At 42.8% G+C, this 15808-nt stretch overlaps 2 long non-coding RNA genes across 2 annotated transcripts; both read left to right on the plus strand.

Moving 5' to 3' along the window:
* Positions 1 to 834: 834 nt before the first annotated feature.
* LOC140582396 (uncharacterized) lies at positions 835 to 5758 on the plus strand. Its single transcript, XR_011985348.1, has 3 exons — positions 835 to 879; positions 1701 to 2986; positions 3649 to 5758. It is a non-coding gene; the product is annotated as an uncharacterized lncRNA (long non-coding RNA).
* Positions 5759 to 10110: 4352 nt separating this feature from the next.
* On the plus strand, positions 10111 to 11451 carry LOC140582270 (uncharacterized). Its single transcript, XR_011985200.1, has 2 exons — positions 10111 to 10833; positions 11353 to 11451. It is a non-coding gene; the product is annotated as an uncharacterized lncRNA (long non-coding RNA).
* Positions 11452 to 15808: the final 4357 nt, after the last annotated feature.

Below are 15808 nucleotides of genomic sequence, written 5' to 3' on the forward strand. Positions count from 1 at the left end.
GGACATTTGGTCCTCACAACATAATATATACATTACCATCCACCCAAACACACATACACAGACTGGCTTACCTATATCCTCTATAGATTCCTGAATGAAATATCTGCAAAGCAGTTATTATGGCATGGCCTTAGGTTTGAACATTTGAACATGCAGTTTTTAAGGACACTGCACTAATTCTAAAGGAAACACTGCACTAATTGTAAAATGGTTTTAAATTAACTTTATTTAACATAAAATAAAATAGAAATCAAACCAAAATTTTGTCTCTCAAAAAACTTGTATATGACATATCTTCGAAATTAAAAACACCAGGATACTGAATTTGAATAACAAGAACTATAGTCTTCTTTCTCAAAAGCGTAAACAACTATCTTAAGACCTACTAGTTCCTGAATTATAGATGTTGCCTATGAAATTCGTTGAGAGTTGACGTCGCCCTACCAATGTTGCTAAAATGCTAATTGCGTCAACCAGCTATGGAAATACAGCGGCGGTACACCCCCAATACAGCGGTATTACGCATTACCGTAATGCTGCCTAGCAAAAACATAATGTCATAAGAAAATTACAGACAGACTTTATAGACAGAGCTGCGTGGTTACTTATTGACAAGTAGATACATGATTTGGGGGCTTGAAAGGCGGATAGATATCCAATCACGCCCAGCTACAGTAAGCACAACCTAAAGAGACTACTTCTGATTGGACCAGCTTCAAATTCGTCCCTCCCTGACAATTCATTCTGTTTTCATTCGTTGAACATAATGTCAGTACATATCTTCATACTTTTCGACCAATGAAATATCTCGGTGGTTTCCATAGAAACAAAATCATTGCAGGTTAAACACAAACATTCTGACAGAGAGATGGCGCAGAGGTGAGCAGCATCTCTTTGTATGTTTCTTGCTATTTCTTCAAATTATGTTTTGTTAGCATATTCAATTTTATATTTGATTTTATGTCCTACATGCAAATATTGCGGCACAATATCGTTGAAATATATTTATAATTAGTAATTTAAACTGTAGATGCTGTGGCCATTATTATTACAGTTTTTTCCAGTCGCTAACAAGCGTTTGTCCAAACAGTTGTCACATTTTCAAAACTCTAAACACAATTAGCACAGCATCGGTCTTTTGTGGCCATACCATTCACACATTTCATGTCGTTTTCACCCAATATGCAGTCAGTGAACACATATCTACAATGCTTACATTTTCTTAACAGACAAGCTATACCTCCCAACAAAATTATGGATCGTTTTTGTCTTATTTACAAATGTTAATACACAACATACAACAATAAAAACAACAATATTCCAAACCTTACCTACAGTATAAAACCTCTACTTCTGCAATAATATCAGCTCAAAAACAACACATCAGCTCAAAAATAAGCTGACAATTAACAAACAATTCAATAATTGACATTCGCAATATCAATAGCATCAGCCTCACAACTATTACTCGGACATTGTCCAAACACAGAGTACGGATGCTCTACACTGTTCCCTTTGAAAGGAACAATGACAGAGTCAAGGAGCTCCGGCGACAATATGTCCAGGTAGTATAGTGTATATTCAATGTCTAGTTCTACAGTAAGCTTACTGTAAGCTATAAGTATACATATAGGTAACCTATACGTAATAGGTTACAGTACAGTATATGGTGACATGAATTTGCATAAACTTTGTTTCAGAGAGTTATGGAGGTGGAGGCCAATCAGGCCCCTCACAAATTCATCTACATAGATGAGGCAGGATTCAATCTGGCCAAAAGGCGTCGGCGAGGACGAAATATTTTAGGAAATAGGGCCACAGTTGAAGTGCCAGGACAGAGAGGGGCAAACATCACAATATGTGCAGCAATTGCAAATACTAGATTGGTCCTTCATAGATCTCAGGTTGGACCCTACAATACCGAGCGCCTCCTTGCCTTTTTGAATGATCTTCACCAGCACCTGGTTCCAGACCAGGATCAAGAGGGAGAGCACATGAGGACCTTTGTCATCACCTGGGACAATGTGGCTTTCCATCACTCTCAAGCAATCACAACATGGTTTGAAGTCCACCCAAGACTGGTCGGTCTCTTCCTTCCACCCTATTCACCTTTCCTCCATCCCATAGAGGAGTTATTTTCTGCATGGAGGTGAAAGGTTTATGACCATCAGTCACATGACCAGATGTCACTCCTTGATGCCATGGATGCTGGCTGCAGGGACATCGCAGTTGAAGACTGCCAAGGGTGGATCCGTCATACCAAGCGGTTTTATCCCAGGTGTATCGCCTTGGATGACATCAGATGCGATGTTGACGAAAACATGTGGCCTAACCCTGAAGATTGCTGAGATTAGATAATTTTGTGGGGGTTTTTTTCCAGTCTTTTTTTTTTCCAGTCTTTCCCCCTTTCATCTGAGCTTTTTTGTTGCTGTTTTTTGTGTGTTCGCTCAGTGTATTTTGTGTGTTTGCTCTTGTATGTTTCATGAATATTTTGTTCACTGTAAGCAATACAGTAAAACTTGTATACAGTAAAGGAAAAAAAAAACTGATTTGCTTTTTCCTGGAATGATTTAGAATGTGAACATTAGATGTGGACATACAGTTCCCAACCAAAAAATATAGTGTAAAAACGGTGGATTGCATGTCTTGCATACAGTTACCAGTAAAAATGAAACAGAGTCTATGTAGTTTTTGTAATGCCAAAGATTGCCAGTATTTTGAAACCTGGTGCACTTTGATTGACTGCATGTACCTTGTGAACTGAAAACATGCGTTATTGTTTGACAGAATAATTTCATTTTGAGTCAGATTTCCAGTGTTTTGGTAAAGTTAGTGTGTGCAGAGAAAGGTGTATTGTATTTTGAAATGAAGTGCTAGTATATGTTTAACAAAATGTGTTTTTGAGAGGAAAATTAGCCATTTGGCCAATTGTGTTTTGTAGGTGTGTGTCTGTGTTAAGTGTTTGGAAAAAGTATCTGAAGTATAGGTAAGCACTTGTTAGCAATTGAAAAAAACTGTAATATGATTGTTTATATTTAAATGGTAAGAGAAAATATTTGTGTTAAACTTAAGAACAATAAGACTTATGGTTGATATGATTGGTTATACTCATCCAGCCTGTGATAATGCATTTCATCTTCAGATGTTATTCTGCAAAGATCGCCTATACGTTTACTTTTTAAATGTCCCATGTTCTTGAAGTAAGATTAACCTTTTGCTAGGTTCGGTACCATGGCGATGTTATAGCGTATCGAAGCAGCGTCATAATTTCACAAGCTTTACTGTATTGCAGGGGCGCCGTAAGGGGGAGGAAAGCTAGGACGATTCCAAGGGCCCCTGAGTGACAGGGCCCCTAAAAATTAGGAAAATTACTGGATTGGTTTGGACTGGAGGGCCTAATATGATATGCTTTCATGGGGCCCAAAATCTCTAGCAACGCCCCTGCTGTATTGTGAAGCAGTTTTAGCAATTCAGCCGTTACTGCCGGAGTAGCCTCGACGCCACGAGCAGCTAATGAAGGCTCCATCTCTTTCCATAGGCATTCTTGATGAATAGCATTTAGGAATGAGGTTGAAATAATACAGTGCAGATTTGGCTTTGCGAGTATCACATATGGCTAGTTAATTATATGTCTTGTTTATTCACCAGAATGAGAATTGCGAGAGCTGTTTCCTGGACCAACGACCAGCACTGGGGAGCCTGGGACCTGTGGGACGAGGTGATTGACTGGCGAGATAAGGAAGGTTTGGAGGAGTACTCACCAGCAACACCCCCCACCGTCCAGGCTGGGGAGGTTATGGGAGCACTGGGAGGTGTGACTGACTGGTGTAAGGGAGGGGAGGGTGTGAGCATGAAAGGCTCTGAGACTCTTCATAACAATTATGGCCTGACATCTGAAGAGTGGGAAATTTATAAGACGTACTACCTTCAGAAAAAGAAGAAGGTCAGGAAGAATAGGAGCACTCAGGGGATAGGTGAGGTAAAGGGTGCAATTAGTGGGGAAAAGGTGGAGGTGGCAGAGAGGGAGAAACATGTGGGGGTGACCTCCAGTGTACAGGTGGAGGCCGCAGACCTGAATGTAGGCATTAATAAAATGCAAAATGGAAGCAAGGAGAAGCAAGGTGAGGTGGGGGTGAATGTAAAGGTGGTTAAGGGGGGGGAAATTTACCTGAAGGCAGAGGATATGAAAGGAAATGTGAAGGTGGAGGCTGTGCAAGTCCAAGTGTGCGAGTTTGGGCTTGCAGAAGTAAAATCTGGGGATGTAAATGTTGAGATTGTGGGGGTAGAAGTAGGGGAGGTAATTATTGAGGGTGCGGACATGGTGAGTGATGTAACCATGTTGGAAATAATAGTAAGTGATGTACTAGTTGAGATTATAAATAGAGAAGGAGGTCAGGAGGAAACTGGCGGTGTAGAGATAGATGTGGGTCAGGTAGAGATAGAAGAAGTAGAAGTGGTGGGAAATTAATATTAAAGTTGAGCTTGTACAGCTCTTTATATAGAGAAGAGCTAAAATATGAAGAAGATGAAGTTGTGGTTCTGCTGCTGCTGTTTGGGGAACATAAAATAATTGAAAGAGTATCAAAGATAATGAATTAAGTGTGATAAATTTTGAGATGTATATGTGGAATGTTTCATAATAATGTTTAACGTTTATTAAGAGAATAATGTATATTTCTAAGTAGATTTGTAAACTGCTCTTTAAAGTATTATTTTTCATAATTCCAGAATTACTAAAATCCCCAGGTAAGTTAATTTGATTTCATTGTTTAAACTGCACACACATAAAGATGATTAGCCCTGTTATGTATTTGTGTTTTATTTATTGTTTATTTATTAAGCACCGTATCCCTCATTAAGGGCATGTTGTACAGGTCACCTGTGTTCCCATAAACTTTAACTTGTCTTGCAGTCTTGTTCCCCCCACACCCTCTGCTTGTTCCCTTCCTCTGTTTCTGTCTTCACTCCAGGTCCAAGACGTCTCCAGCCCACTGTCCTTGGGAAAAGCCACCATCCGTGGCCACTGCTCCGGCTTCTCTGGGCCCTCCTGCCCTGCAGTCCCCTTCAGCTGTCCACCCTGTGTTGGTCTGTGTGTCAGTTGTGCCCTGCGTTCCCTGTCTTTTCTGGTTTCTTGCCCGTGTTTGGTTCCTGTTAGTGTTTGGTTCCATATAGTTCCTTGCTCCGCTTCTGTCCTCTGTATGGTTAATGGCCTGTCTTGTCTTCCCCAGCTCCTGTAACCCACATGAAATGTTTCTTGTCCCGTGTTATCACTCGTCTGTGGACCTGTCCTGGTGTGTGATGTACGTTCTATCATCCTGGTTGTCCCTAGTCTAGCCCCAGTTCTCCTAGTGGTGTCCCGTCTTGCCCCCAGAGTGCCCTGTCCTGGTGTTGCCCCTGCCTACCCTTGTCTGTCTCGTCCCCTAGTGGTGTTCGGTGTCTGCGCCCTTGTCCCGCAGCAGTGCCCATCTGGTGTCTTGTCCTGCCCTCTTCCACTCTGTCTCCCATCTTAGTGTACGTATAGCCTGCTGTCTTCCCCGCTGTCCCATCTGCTCCCTCACATGCCCTGTAAAAAGTGTCCTTCAGTCCTGCGATCCTCAGTGCAGTCATTGATGTTGCTGCCTGCATGTGCTCCCCAGTGTGTCCTGTGTCTAGTGTTCTTGCCTGATCCTCCCTACCCTGTTTGGACCCCTTGTGGTCTGTTTCCTTTGCCCTTCCTGTAGTGTAGTTTTCTTTAATAAAGCCCCTTTTGGTTTTCCTCCATGCCTGTCTTCGCCTCTGTCCTTGCCCTCGACGTGACACCATTACAGTGTGACCAGGTAAATGCTGCTGAAGGCTTACCTCAGTTTATCATTATTCCCTTCGTCTTGAAAGAGAACAGCAGCAAAAAGTGGGAAAATGATTAAAAAGTAAAGAACACTTCTTCTTAAGGTCAAGTCATTTTTGGAACTGAAATTAGAATAATGAAATATATTCAACAGAATGGTTGTCCATCCATCCATCTTCTGAAACCACTTAATCCCAACCAGGGTCATAGGGAGCCTATCCCAGGAACAATGAGCACAGACAGGGACCAACCCTGGGCAGTCGCCCACACACTACAGGGCCAATTTAGACTAATCAATTAACCTATCCTGCACATTTTTTGACCGTGAGAGGAAATTGGAGCCCCCAGTGAAAACCCACACAAACAGCGTGCAAACTCTACACAGATAGGACCCAGGACCAAACCCAGGACCTGCTTGCTGTGAGGCAGCAGCACGAACCACTGCACCACCCTGTTGAAATGGTCGTTTGTAAAATAATACATTCAGGTTCTGTTATTGTAGATCTGGAACGTGGTGTTAAAATGTAGTGGTGAACTTAAGACTCCCCATTCAGTATCGCTGTTTTCCTAATGATAGACACAACAATTAATATTAAATATTTTATATAAGGACTGCAGGGCATCGTCCAAGCAGCAGAGAAGCTCATTGGCTGCAGCCTCAACCTCAGTGATTCACTACCTGCCCCAAGAACATAAAGGCGACCTGGCGAGATCATCGCCGACCCCTCCCACCTCGGCCATAAACTCTTCCAAATTCTGGGCACTTCAATCTATATTTGAATTTATTTTATTATTACATATTTTTTTGCTTCTTTAAAACTAATCCTCTGCTTATTCCCTTAAGACTTTGTTTTAATATTTATTAGGATAGAATATATCATGTCAAATTCAGTGTATACAGGCCTACTTGGCTCATAAGAATGATTGACTGAAGTCATCTTCCAAAAATTATAGTGAATTGCATTATTTGCTTTAGGTTTAAAAAAGTTTAGCTTTTTTAACATTTTGTAACTTTTGTTGAAAAAGACATACTTTCCATATACATATACTCATATTTTCTGTGTCTGTGTCGGAGAGAGTGATCAGCCCCCCCCCCCGGCCGCTGGCCCACAGAGTATGAGACACGCGCTGTTTTACTTGCAAGGGTGCACACCGCAGTGTAGCTACAAGGGTGTGGCACCATGAGAGGGTTTATTTATACTTTAAGGTGATCAGGTTACATTGTGGGTGTGAACAACATTTCGAGTGGGATAGAATGGGATGTGGAAGTGGGAGTGGAAATAGGAACAACAGAACGTACAGCAGAGGTGGGCTCGTCTGCTGCACGTGATAGAAAATTACTGTTAAGCACTTACACAGTTGCCATATAAAACAAGCTATACATTCATAAGAATACACATGAGTGATAATATATACACAATCTCAACCCAACAGTCTGCCTTCACCGGACGTGAATTTTCGTTTTACAAGATGATTAGGGAACACTTATTATAAAAGAAGTGTTGTCTGATTGGCCAGTGAACGTGAAAAACATCCCCGGACACGTCCTCTTTTTCATCTCACCAAATATGGTACCCTAACCATACCATTATCCTTCGTCCACCAAACTTTACAGGTGACACAATGCAATCAGGCAGGTAACGTTCTCATGGCATCTGCCAAACCCAGACTTGTCCATCTGACTGCCAGACAGAGAAGCACGATTTGGTCACTCCGCAGAACACATTTCCACTGCTCCAGAGGCCAGTGGTGGTGTGCTTTACGCCACACCATCCGATGCTTGGCATTGTGTCTGGTGATGTGAAGCTTGCAAGGCCATGGAAGCCCATTCCAAGAATCTCCCAGTACACAGTTTTTGTGCAGGAGTTAATGCCAGAGAAAGTTATTGAGTCGACAAACCATTAGCAATTTGTATGCACTATGCACCTTAGCACTCTGTTACTTCACGTGGCCTGACACTTTGTCGCTGGGATTCTGTTCCTAAACACTTTCACTTTGCAATAATACCACGTACAGTTGGCTGTGGAATATATAGCAGGAAAGGAATTTCACAAACTGACATGTTACAAAGATGGTATCCAATGACAATACCAGGCTAGAATTCACTGAGATCTTCAGAACGACCCATTCTTTCACAAATGATTGTAAACCCAACTGCATGGCTAGGTGCTTGATTTTATACACTTTTGGCAATGGGTCTGAATGAAACACCTGAAGCCTTATATCATGCTCAGGCATTATATAAGGCAACCGGGCCAAGTGTGAGTACACCCTAATACTGACCATTTTCCAGGCTGAGCTCTACCGGGGAGGGTCCTGGTGCAGCTACTGGAAGAGGTGGTGCAACTCTACTCACCTCAGCCACCTGACAGACAACCTCAGTGCCTCAATACCTACACTGGAAGAGTAGTGTGCAAGGGAACAGCAGGCCATGAGATACAGACACCATCACGAAGGGCTACAGAGCCAAAGACTCCACTCACTCACAGAGACAGTCGCTTGTGATGTAACCCAGGGGTTCTTGACGAAGCATTTGTGTTAATTGTGATTATAGCATTATGTGATGTTTCCTCTGTTTATGTTAAAGTTCAGTGGTCAGTTTAACAGATAAACCACACACAGTTCCTTAATAACTATATTTTATTCTTCAAAACAAATATAAAAATAATTATGCAATAAAAAGTATTCTGTGAGCTTGCTGGAAAACAGTTTGGCTACACATTAGTTCACATCAAAGTATATGATGCTTCTGTAATCAGTTATGGCCAACAAGCAACATCTTATGCATGATTTAAAGTGGTCAAAACAGCAAACTGGGATGTGTTGATGCTGGGTGATACTGGTAATTTAATCAGTCTCATATCCCATCAAATCCCATCAGATAAGTAGTTCAACAATGAACATAAATATACCTGAAGGCTGTGGGGCTTCTTTGGATAGTATGCTGGCTTCTGTCCTACCCAAATGAACACAAAACAGCGATTGGTTTAATAAAAAAGCATTTATTTGCTTAACAGAAACTGCAACAAACAATGGATAATCTTGATGGGGGTGTGAAGCAGGTAGGAAATGGCAGATGTGATACGCGAGTATGTGAAGTACGTGATGTGTGTGAGTGTGTGGCGTACGTGTGCACATGCCCGTGGCAGAGTCCGTGTGCGTGGAAGGACGGCACTGATAAACAGAAACGCACAGTGGAATGCAGCGGGGAATTTAAATCCATGCAGGTATTCCACTAATCTGTAGAATTTATGGAATAAAGAAATATATGTAGTTACCAATGTAAAACAGACATGCATACATACAGTACAGGAACTATACATAACAATGTAAACTATAGATATGGGTATGGAATCGGAATGTGCAGTGCAAAGTGGCTGCTGCTTATCAGTCCAGAAAACTTACATAACCTATACATGACAATATACATGCATATGAGGACCGTAGGGAAGAAGAAACTGCAGCATGAAGTGACTGGTGCTTATCAGTCCAGTATAAAAAGCAGGTGCAACTGCATGTAAGGTGCAGAGTGCAGTGAGCTGGGTGACCATTACCATAGTGCCTGGGGTGGGGGCACAGCTGGCAGAGGGTGGCAGTAGTTGATCCTTCTGTTGGCCTGGGGGTACAGACTGTTCCGGAGTTGGGATGTTCTGGTATTAACACTCCAGTACCATAGGTGGAAATTAGCGGGAGAACATTTCAAACTGGATTTAAGGAAGCACTTCTTTACACAGCGTGTAGTCAGAGTATGGAATAGTCTTCCTGATAACGTAGTGCAAGCTGAATCCTTGGGTTCCTTTAAATCAGAGCTAGATAAGATTTTAACAACTCTGAGCTATTAGTTAAGTTCTCCCCAAGCGAGCTCGATGGGCCGAATGGCCTCCTCTCGTTTGTATAGTTCTTATGTTCTTATGTTATCTGCCTGGTGTCATGAGACTGACGATGTGTTGGGTGAGGGGTAGGCAGTGTAGACTACAGACAGTGTAGGCTTTGGTGAGCCTCCTTAACCAGCCACTCCATGGTCTTTAACCAGTTTAGATCCTAAAACCAGTTGAAACAAGCAAAGCACATAGGCACAGAAACACAAAGTAAGATGACTGAACAAAGCCAAGGCGGAGAGGGAGGGAGCAAGATGCATAGGAAGCCTCACACTGCGTTGCTTGATATGATGAAGGGCAGCCCTGCCCCCTGCTGGTGGGATGGCAACAGCTGTTCAGTGCTTTAATTAAGCTCTGCATCATTTTCATTCCAGTGCTGGAAATGCTAGGAAACATGGATGGGTGATATGTAGCTTAATTAATTAAAGTAAGTTCATTCATGTCAAAAGTAAGAAAGCTGAATTTTACACCACTGCATATAGTTAATTAAGTTTAACCTTTTGCATGACTGGATAGGCCAGCTTTACAAATACCAAACTAAACTTCACTAAGATGATTTCGGTCCAACTCGCAATATGCAAGGCTCATTTCAGCAGCATAGACACATGGTTCGAATTACGGGGGGAACTGGGGGGTACAGTAACCCCCGCCAAGACCCAGACTCCCCCAAAGAGACAAAAATAGCAGTTTGGGGGGTCTTAAAACTTTTCTTTTGCTGTAAAGAAAAAAACAAAAGCTAACTTCACCTTGTAGGAAAATTTCTATGTAAAACAATTTCAGACACCGCTAATGTGGACCGTACCATTTTAACCACCTCGGCGCTAGAAACTGCTTAGCCAGTCGGTTGTGCCAGAATTGTGGGAACCCTGATCCAGGATGCACCGGACCCGCGCAGCGCGCCCTGAAGACGCTCCTGCCACTCAACGGCCGTCAAGAGCTCCCTGCTCGTCAGTGAGGAGAATCCGCAGCGGGCGGGGGCTGCTCTGTTGGAGCGGGAGGAGACGTGCTGCAGCTGGGAGGCCCGGCTGGCTGCAGAGCGCCGCGGACTTGACAAGCAGCAGGAGCGGGACCATCGTGACCGTGAGCGGCTGCTGAAACCTGCGGAGGAGCAGGAGCTGGAGCAGCTCAGCGGTGAGTTGACCAACTGGGAGAAGTAGCGCGACCGCCAGGGGTGGCTAGCCGAGGCAGCGGAGGCGGCATTACGGGGCTAGGAGGAGGCCGCACTGCCGGAAGTCTCCAGCAGCCCCATGCGCTGTGTGTCCCCGGAGAAGGGAGCCTGGCTGTGGGAGTCGCTGGGCATGGTCACCCCTGGAAGCTGTGCTGGGAAGAAGGTCCAGCGCCGGTGTTCTGGGCAATTCAGTTTCCCCTGTCGCGCGCTGATTAGTACACGGATTCGCTGTTGTTTTCATGCGGGTGAGGGTAAAATGCGGATTCCGCCAGATCCGCCGAACGTAAACAAAAGGAGGAGCTCAGCATTGCGGTGCAACTGCGCAGTCAGTACAATACGGATGTCCGAAATCGTATTGTTCTTAATGTTAACATTAATTTCATTGTTAATTTGTTAAACATGTGAAAATGTTCTATATATTATCTGTTGAGCGTTCTCTGGTCGAGGATAATCTGCATTTTTCCCCTCTCTTGTCCCGTCAGACAGATGTGGATGTCCATGGCTACCAACGTCACTGTTCATGGATGCCTGTTCCTGACGAATAAAATAAATCATAGTAAATAAATATGTCTTTCACCAAACATGTCAGTATTTTATTGTAATTCTGTATTTCTGTAGATCTCACATCCAAGCACTATTGAACTGTTTTGGTGTTATCTGATTAAATTTTCTCATATAAGTACAGCTATACTGTACAGCTTGAAAGCACTCCTGTGAAATATCTACCTAGAAACGTGGTTGCCACTCTACAAGCCATTTTATCAGAATTAATACACGAAATAAATAAAATAAAAAGGATATTGCAATTAAAGCATCTGTTATATTGAAACATGGAAGTGGCACGTAGAAATCCTGCCCTGGGACATGTGATATATTGCCGGAAAGCTGGCAATTTGTACTATACGAAAATGCATGGAAGTTCCCAGGGCAGGATTTCTAAATGTGCACTTCGCCCTGTACACTGTAACAATGGGGAAGCTGCCATAAATAATCTTCAACTAAAAGTCCACGGAAGTGGCACGTAGAAATCCTGCCCTGAGACATGTGATATATTGCCAGAAAGCTGGCAATTTGTACTATACGAAAATGCATGGAAGTTCCCAGGGCAGGATTTCTAAATGTGCACTTCGCCCTGTACACTGTAACCGTGGGGAAGCTGCCATCCATAATCTTAAACTAAAAGTCCACGGAAGTGGCACGTAGAAATCCTGCCCTGGGACATGTGATATACTGCCGGAAAGCTGGCAATTTGTACCATACGGAAATGCATGGAACTTCCCAGGGCAGGATTTCTAAATGTGCACTTCGCCCTGTACACTGTAACCATGGGGAAGCTGGCATAAATAATCTTCAACTAAAAGTCCACGGAAGTGGCACGTAGAAATCCTGCCCTGGGACATGTGATATACTGCCGGAAAGCTGGCAATTTGTACTATACGGAAATGCATGGAAGTTCCCAGGGCAGGATTTCTAAATGTGCACTTCGCCCTGTACACTGTAACCATGGGGAAGCTTGCATAAATAATCTTCAACTAAAAGTCCACGGAAGTGGCACGTAGAAATCCTGCCCTGGGACATGTGATATATTGCCGGAAAGCTGGCAATTTGTACTATACGGAAATGCATGGAAGTTCCCAGCGCAGGATTTCTAAATGTGCATTTCGCCCTGTACACTGTAACCATGGGGAAGCTGCCATAAATAATCTTCAACTAAAAGTCCACGGAAGTGGCACGTAGAAATCCTGCCCTGGGACATGTGATATACTGCCGGAAAGCTGGCAATTTGTACTATACGGAAATGCATGGAAGTTCCCAGGGCAGGATTTCTAAATGTGCATTTCGCCCTGTACACTGTAACCATGGGGAAGCTGCCATAAATAATCTTCCACTAAAAGTCCACGGAAGTGGCACGTAGAAATCCTGCCCTGGGACATGTGATATATTGCCGGAAAGCTGGCAATTTGTACTATACGGAAATGCATGGAACTTCCCAGGGCAGGATTTCTAAATGTGCACTTCGCCCTGTACACTGTAACCATGGGGAAGCTGCCATAAATATTCTTCAACTAAAAGTCCACGGAAGTGGCACGTAGAAATCCTGCCCTGGGACATGTGATATACTGCCGGAAAGCTGGCAATTTGTACTATACGGAAATGCATGGAACTTCCCAGGGCAGGATTTCTAAATGTGCACTTCGCCCTGTACACTGTAACCATGGGGAAGCTGGCATAAATAATCTTCAACTAAAAGTCCACGGAAGTGGCACGTAGAAATCCTGCCCTGGGACATGTGATATACTGCCGGAAAGCTGGCAATTTGTACTATACGGAAATGCATGGAACTTCCCAGGGCAGGATTTCTAAATGTGCATTTCGCCCTGTACACTGTAACCATGGGGAAGCTGCCATAAATAATCTTCAACTAAAAGTCCACGGAAGTGGCACGTAGAAATCCTGCCCTGGGACATGTGATATATTGCCGGAAAGCTGGCAATTTGTACTATACGGAAATGCATGGAACTTCCCAGGGCAGGATTTCTAAATGTGCACTTCGCCCTGTACACTGTAACCATGGGGAAGCTGCCATAAATATTCTTCAACTAAAAGTCCACGGAAGTGGCACGTAGAAATCCTGCCCTGGGACATGTGATATATTGCCGGAAAGCTGGCAATTTGTACTATACGGAAATGCATGGAACTTTCCAGGGCAGGATTTCTAAATGTGCACTTCGCCCTGTACACTGTAACCATGGGGAAGCTGGCATAAATAATCTTCAACTAAAAGTCCACGGAAGTGGCACGTAGAAATCCTGCCCTGGGACATGTGATATACTGCCGGAAAGCTGGCAATTTGTACTATACGGAAATGCATGGAACTTCCCAGGGCAGGATTTCTAAATGTGCATTTCGCCCTGTACACTGTAACCATGGGGAAGCTGCCATAAATAATCTTCAACTAAAAGTCCACGGAAGTGGCACGTAGAAATCCTGCCCTGGGACATGTGATATATTGCCGGAAAGCTGGCAATTTGTACTATACGGAAATGCATGAAAGTGCCCGGGGCAGGAATTCTAAATGTGCATTTCGCCCTGTACACTGTAACCATGTGAAAGCTGCTATCTATAATCTTAAACTAAAAGTCCACGGAAGTGGCACGTAGAAGTGAGGCCCCAGCACATGTGATATATTGCCAGGAAGGTCGGAATTTGTACTTTACGAAAATTCAAGATTGAAGATTCAAGATTCAAAAGGTTTATTCGTCACGTACACAGTTGTACACATACAACATGCAGTGGAATGTAACCCTGGTCACTCTGAGCAGCTGTGCATGATAAGAGAGTAACAAAATATAGAAAAAATAAGAAAAATAATAAGATAAAAAATGAAATGTTCAGCTGTACATAATCTATACATAAGTGAAATGTGCAAGAGGCCTGAGGAATGTGCCAATGATTTGGACAGGGTGAAGCAGCACCTAGAGGCATTGAGTATTGTCCTGATTTAGGAGCATTATGACCTGGGGGAAAAAGCTCTTCCTTAACCTTTCCGTTCTGTGGTGCGTTTCCCAAAACCATAATTCGAAGGAACGTTCGCAAACACTGTCCTTAAGTTGCGTATTTCAAACAACTCACGAGCTGTAGTTAGAAGCTTAGTCCCGGGTAAATACGTCAGCGATGGTGGAAAATGCAGTCTAATAAGGGTATAGTCACCGTGTAAGTAAAAAATTGTATAATCTTTCATAACTAATAGGGAATAATTTAGCTCTACGATCACATATAATGTGAAGTTGTCTGAAAATGTTTGAAACGTAATTGTTGTGTGGGTCTCTGGTCATAAGTACGGTAACTGTCGGTAGTGAGCAATAGGGACACCTTGCTGGGTGATGCGGGAAGAATCCTCTGTGTGACCCATCTGTACGTTGACGTCAAACTTCAACTCACCAGTGGCACTTGCACTCTCATCTAGCACATATTGTATGTTCTAGTCACTCTTTGCCTTCTTCTCATGTTTAGAAACATGTGTGAACAGTTTTGAGTCATTGTGTTTAAATGATGACTGGTGGCTGTGCTGAACTTCTGCAGCCTGTGTTTTCTATTTTGCATCAAAGTTCACCACAGTGCAAAATGTGTTTTGATGAATGGGAATGTGTTTAGAGTTTTGCTCAAATCTGCAAATTGTGTTTAAAGTTTCACCAAAAGAGTGATTGATTCAATAAATTAGTTTTGGCAATTGGAAGTTTTGTTCCAAGAATGAGGTTTAGTCTTTTAGCAATTCAGAAAAACTGTAATAGAAACATAAGGCAAGGTAAACTTTAACTTACCAAAGCTCTTTGGGGCGGTCAAACCAGATGTGTCCAGTTTGTACAGATACTGCACAGTTAGAATAGAATAGAATAGAATGCCTTTTATTGTCATTATACATTTTTTACATATACAATGAGATGAAAAGCATCTCCTTGGGTCAGTGCTCAAACATATACATATAAAATATAAAAAGAGAAGTAGTATCTAAAGTATGTATAAAATATGTATAAAAATAAGCAATGTAAACAAATAGAAAGTATTAAAGTGACAGTGTAATATATCTTATTGCACTAGCATATGTATATAAAGTGAACGAATGCACAATTTCACATTGACCGGATTATTACACAGTGATAATATATAATAAATAGATGTGGTAAGATTTTTTAGTGTGTGTGTGAAAGGGAGAAAGGGGGAAAGGGGAGGAAGACCATAGTAGGGGGAGTGATTGTTTTCTGTGTGTATTCAGTGTGTGTACAGTGTGTGTTCAGTGTGTGTTCAGTGTGAGTATGGCTCTAGGGAAAAAACTGTTCCGGAGTCTGTCTGTCCTAGTCCTGATGCACCTGTAGCGTCTTCCTGAGGGCAACAGGTTGAATAGATCAGAGCCAGGGTGGGATGTGTCCTTGATAATGT

Source organism: Paramormyrops kingsleyae, chromosome 24 (genome assembly GCF_048594095.1).
Source record: "Paramormyrops kingsleyae isolate MSU_618 chromosome 24, PKINGS_0.4, whole genome shotgun sequence".
NCBI classification, from domain to species: domain Eukaryota; kingdom Metazoa; phylum Chordata; class Actinopteri; order Osteoglossiformes; family Mormyridae; genus Paramormyrops; species Paramormyrops kingsleyae.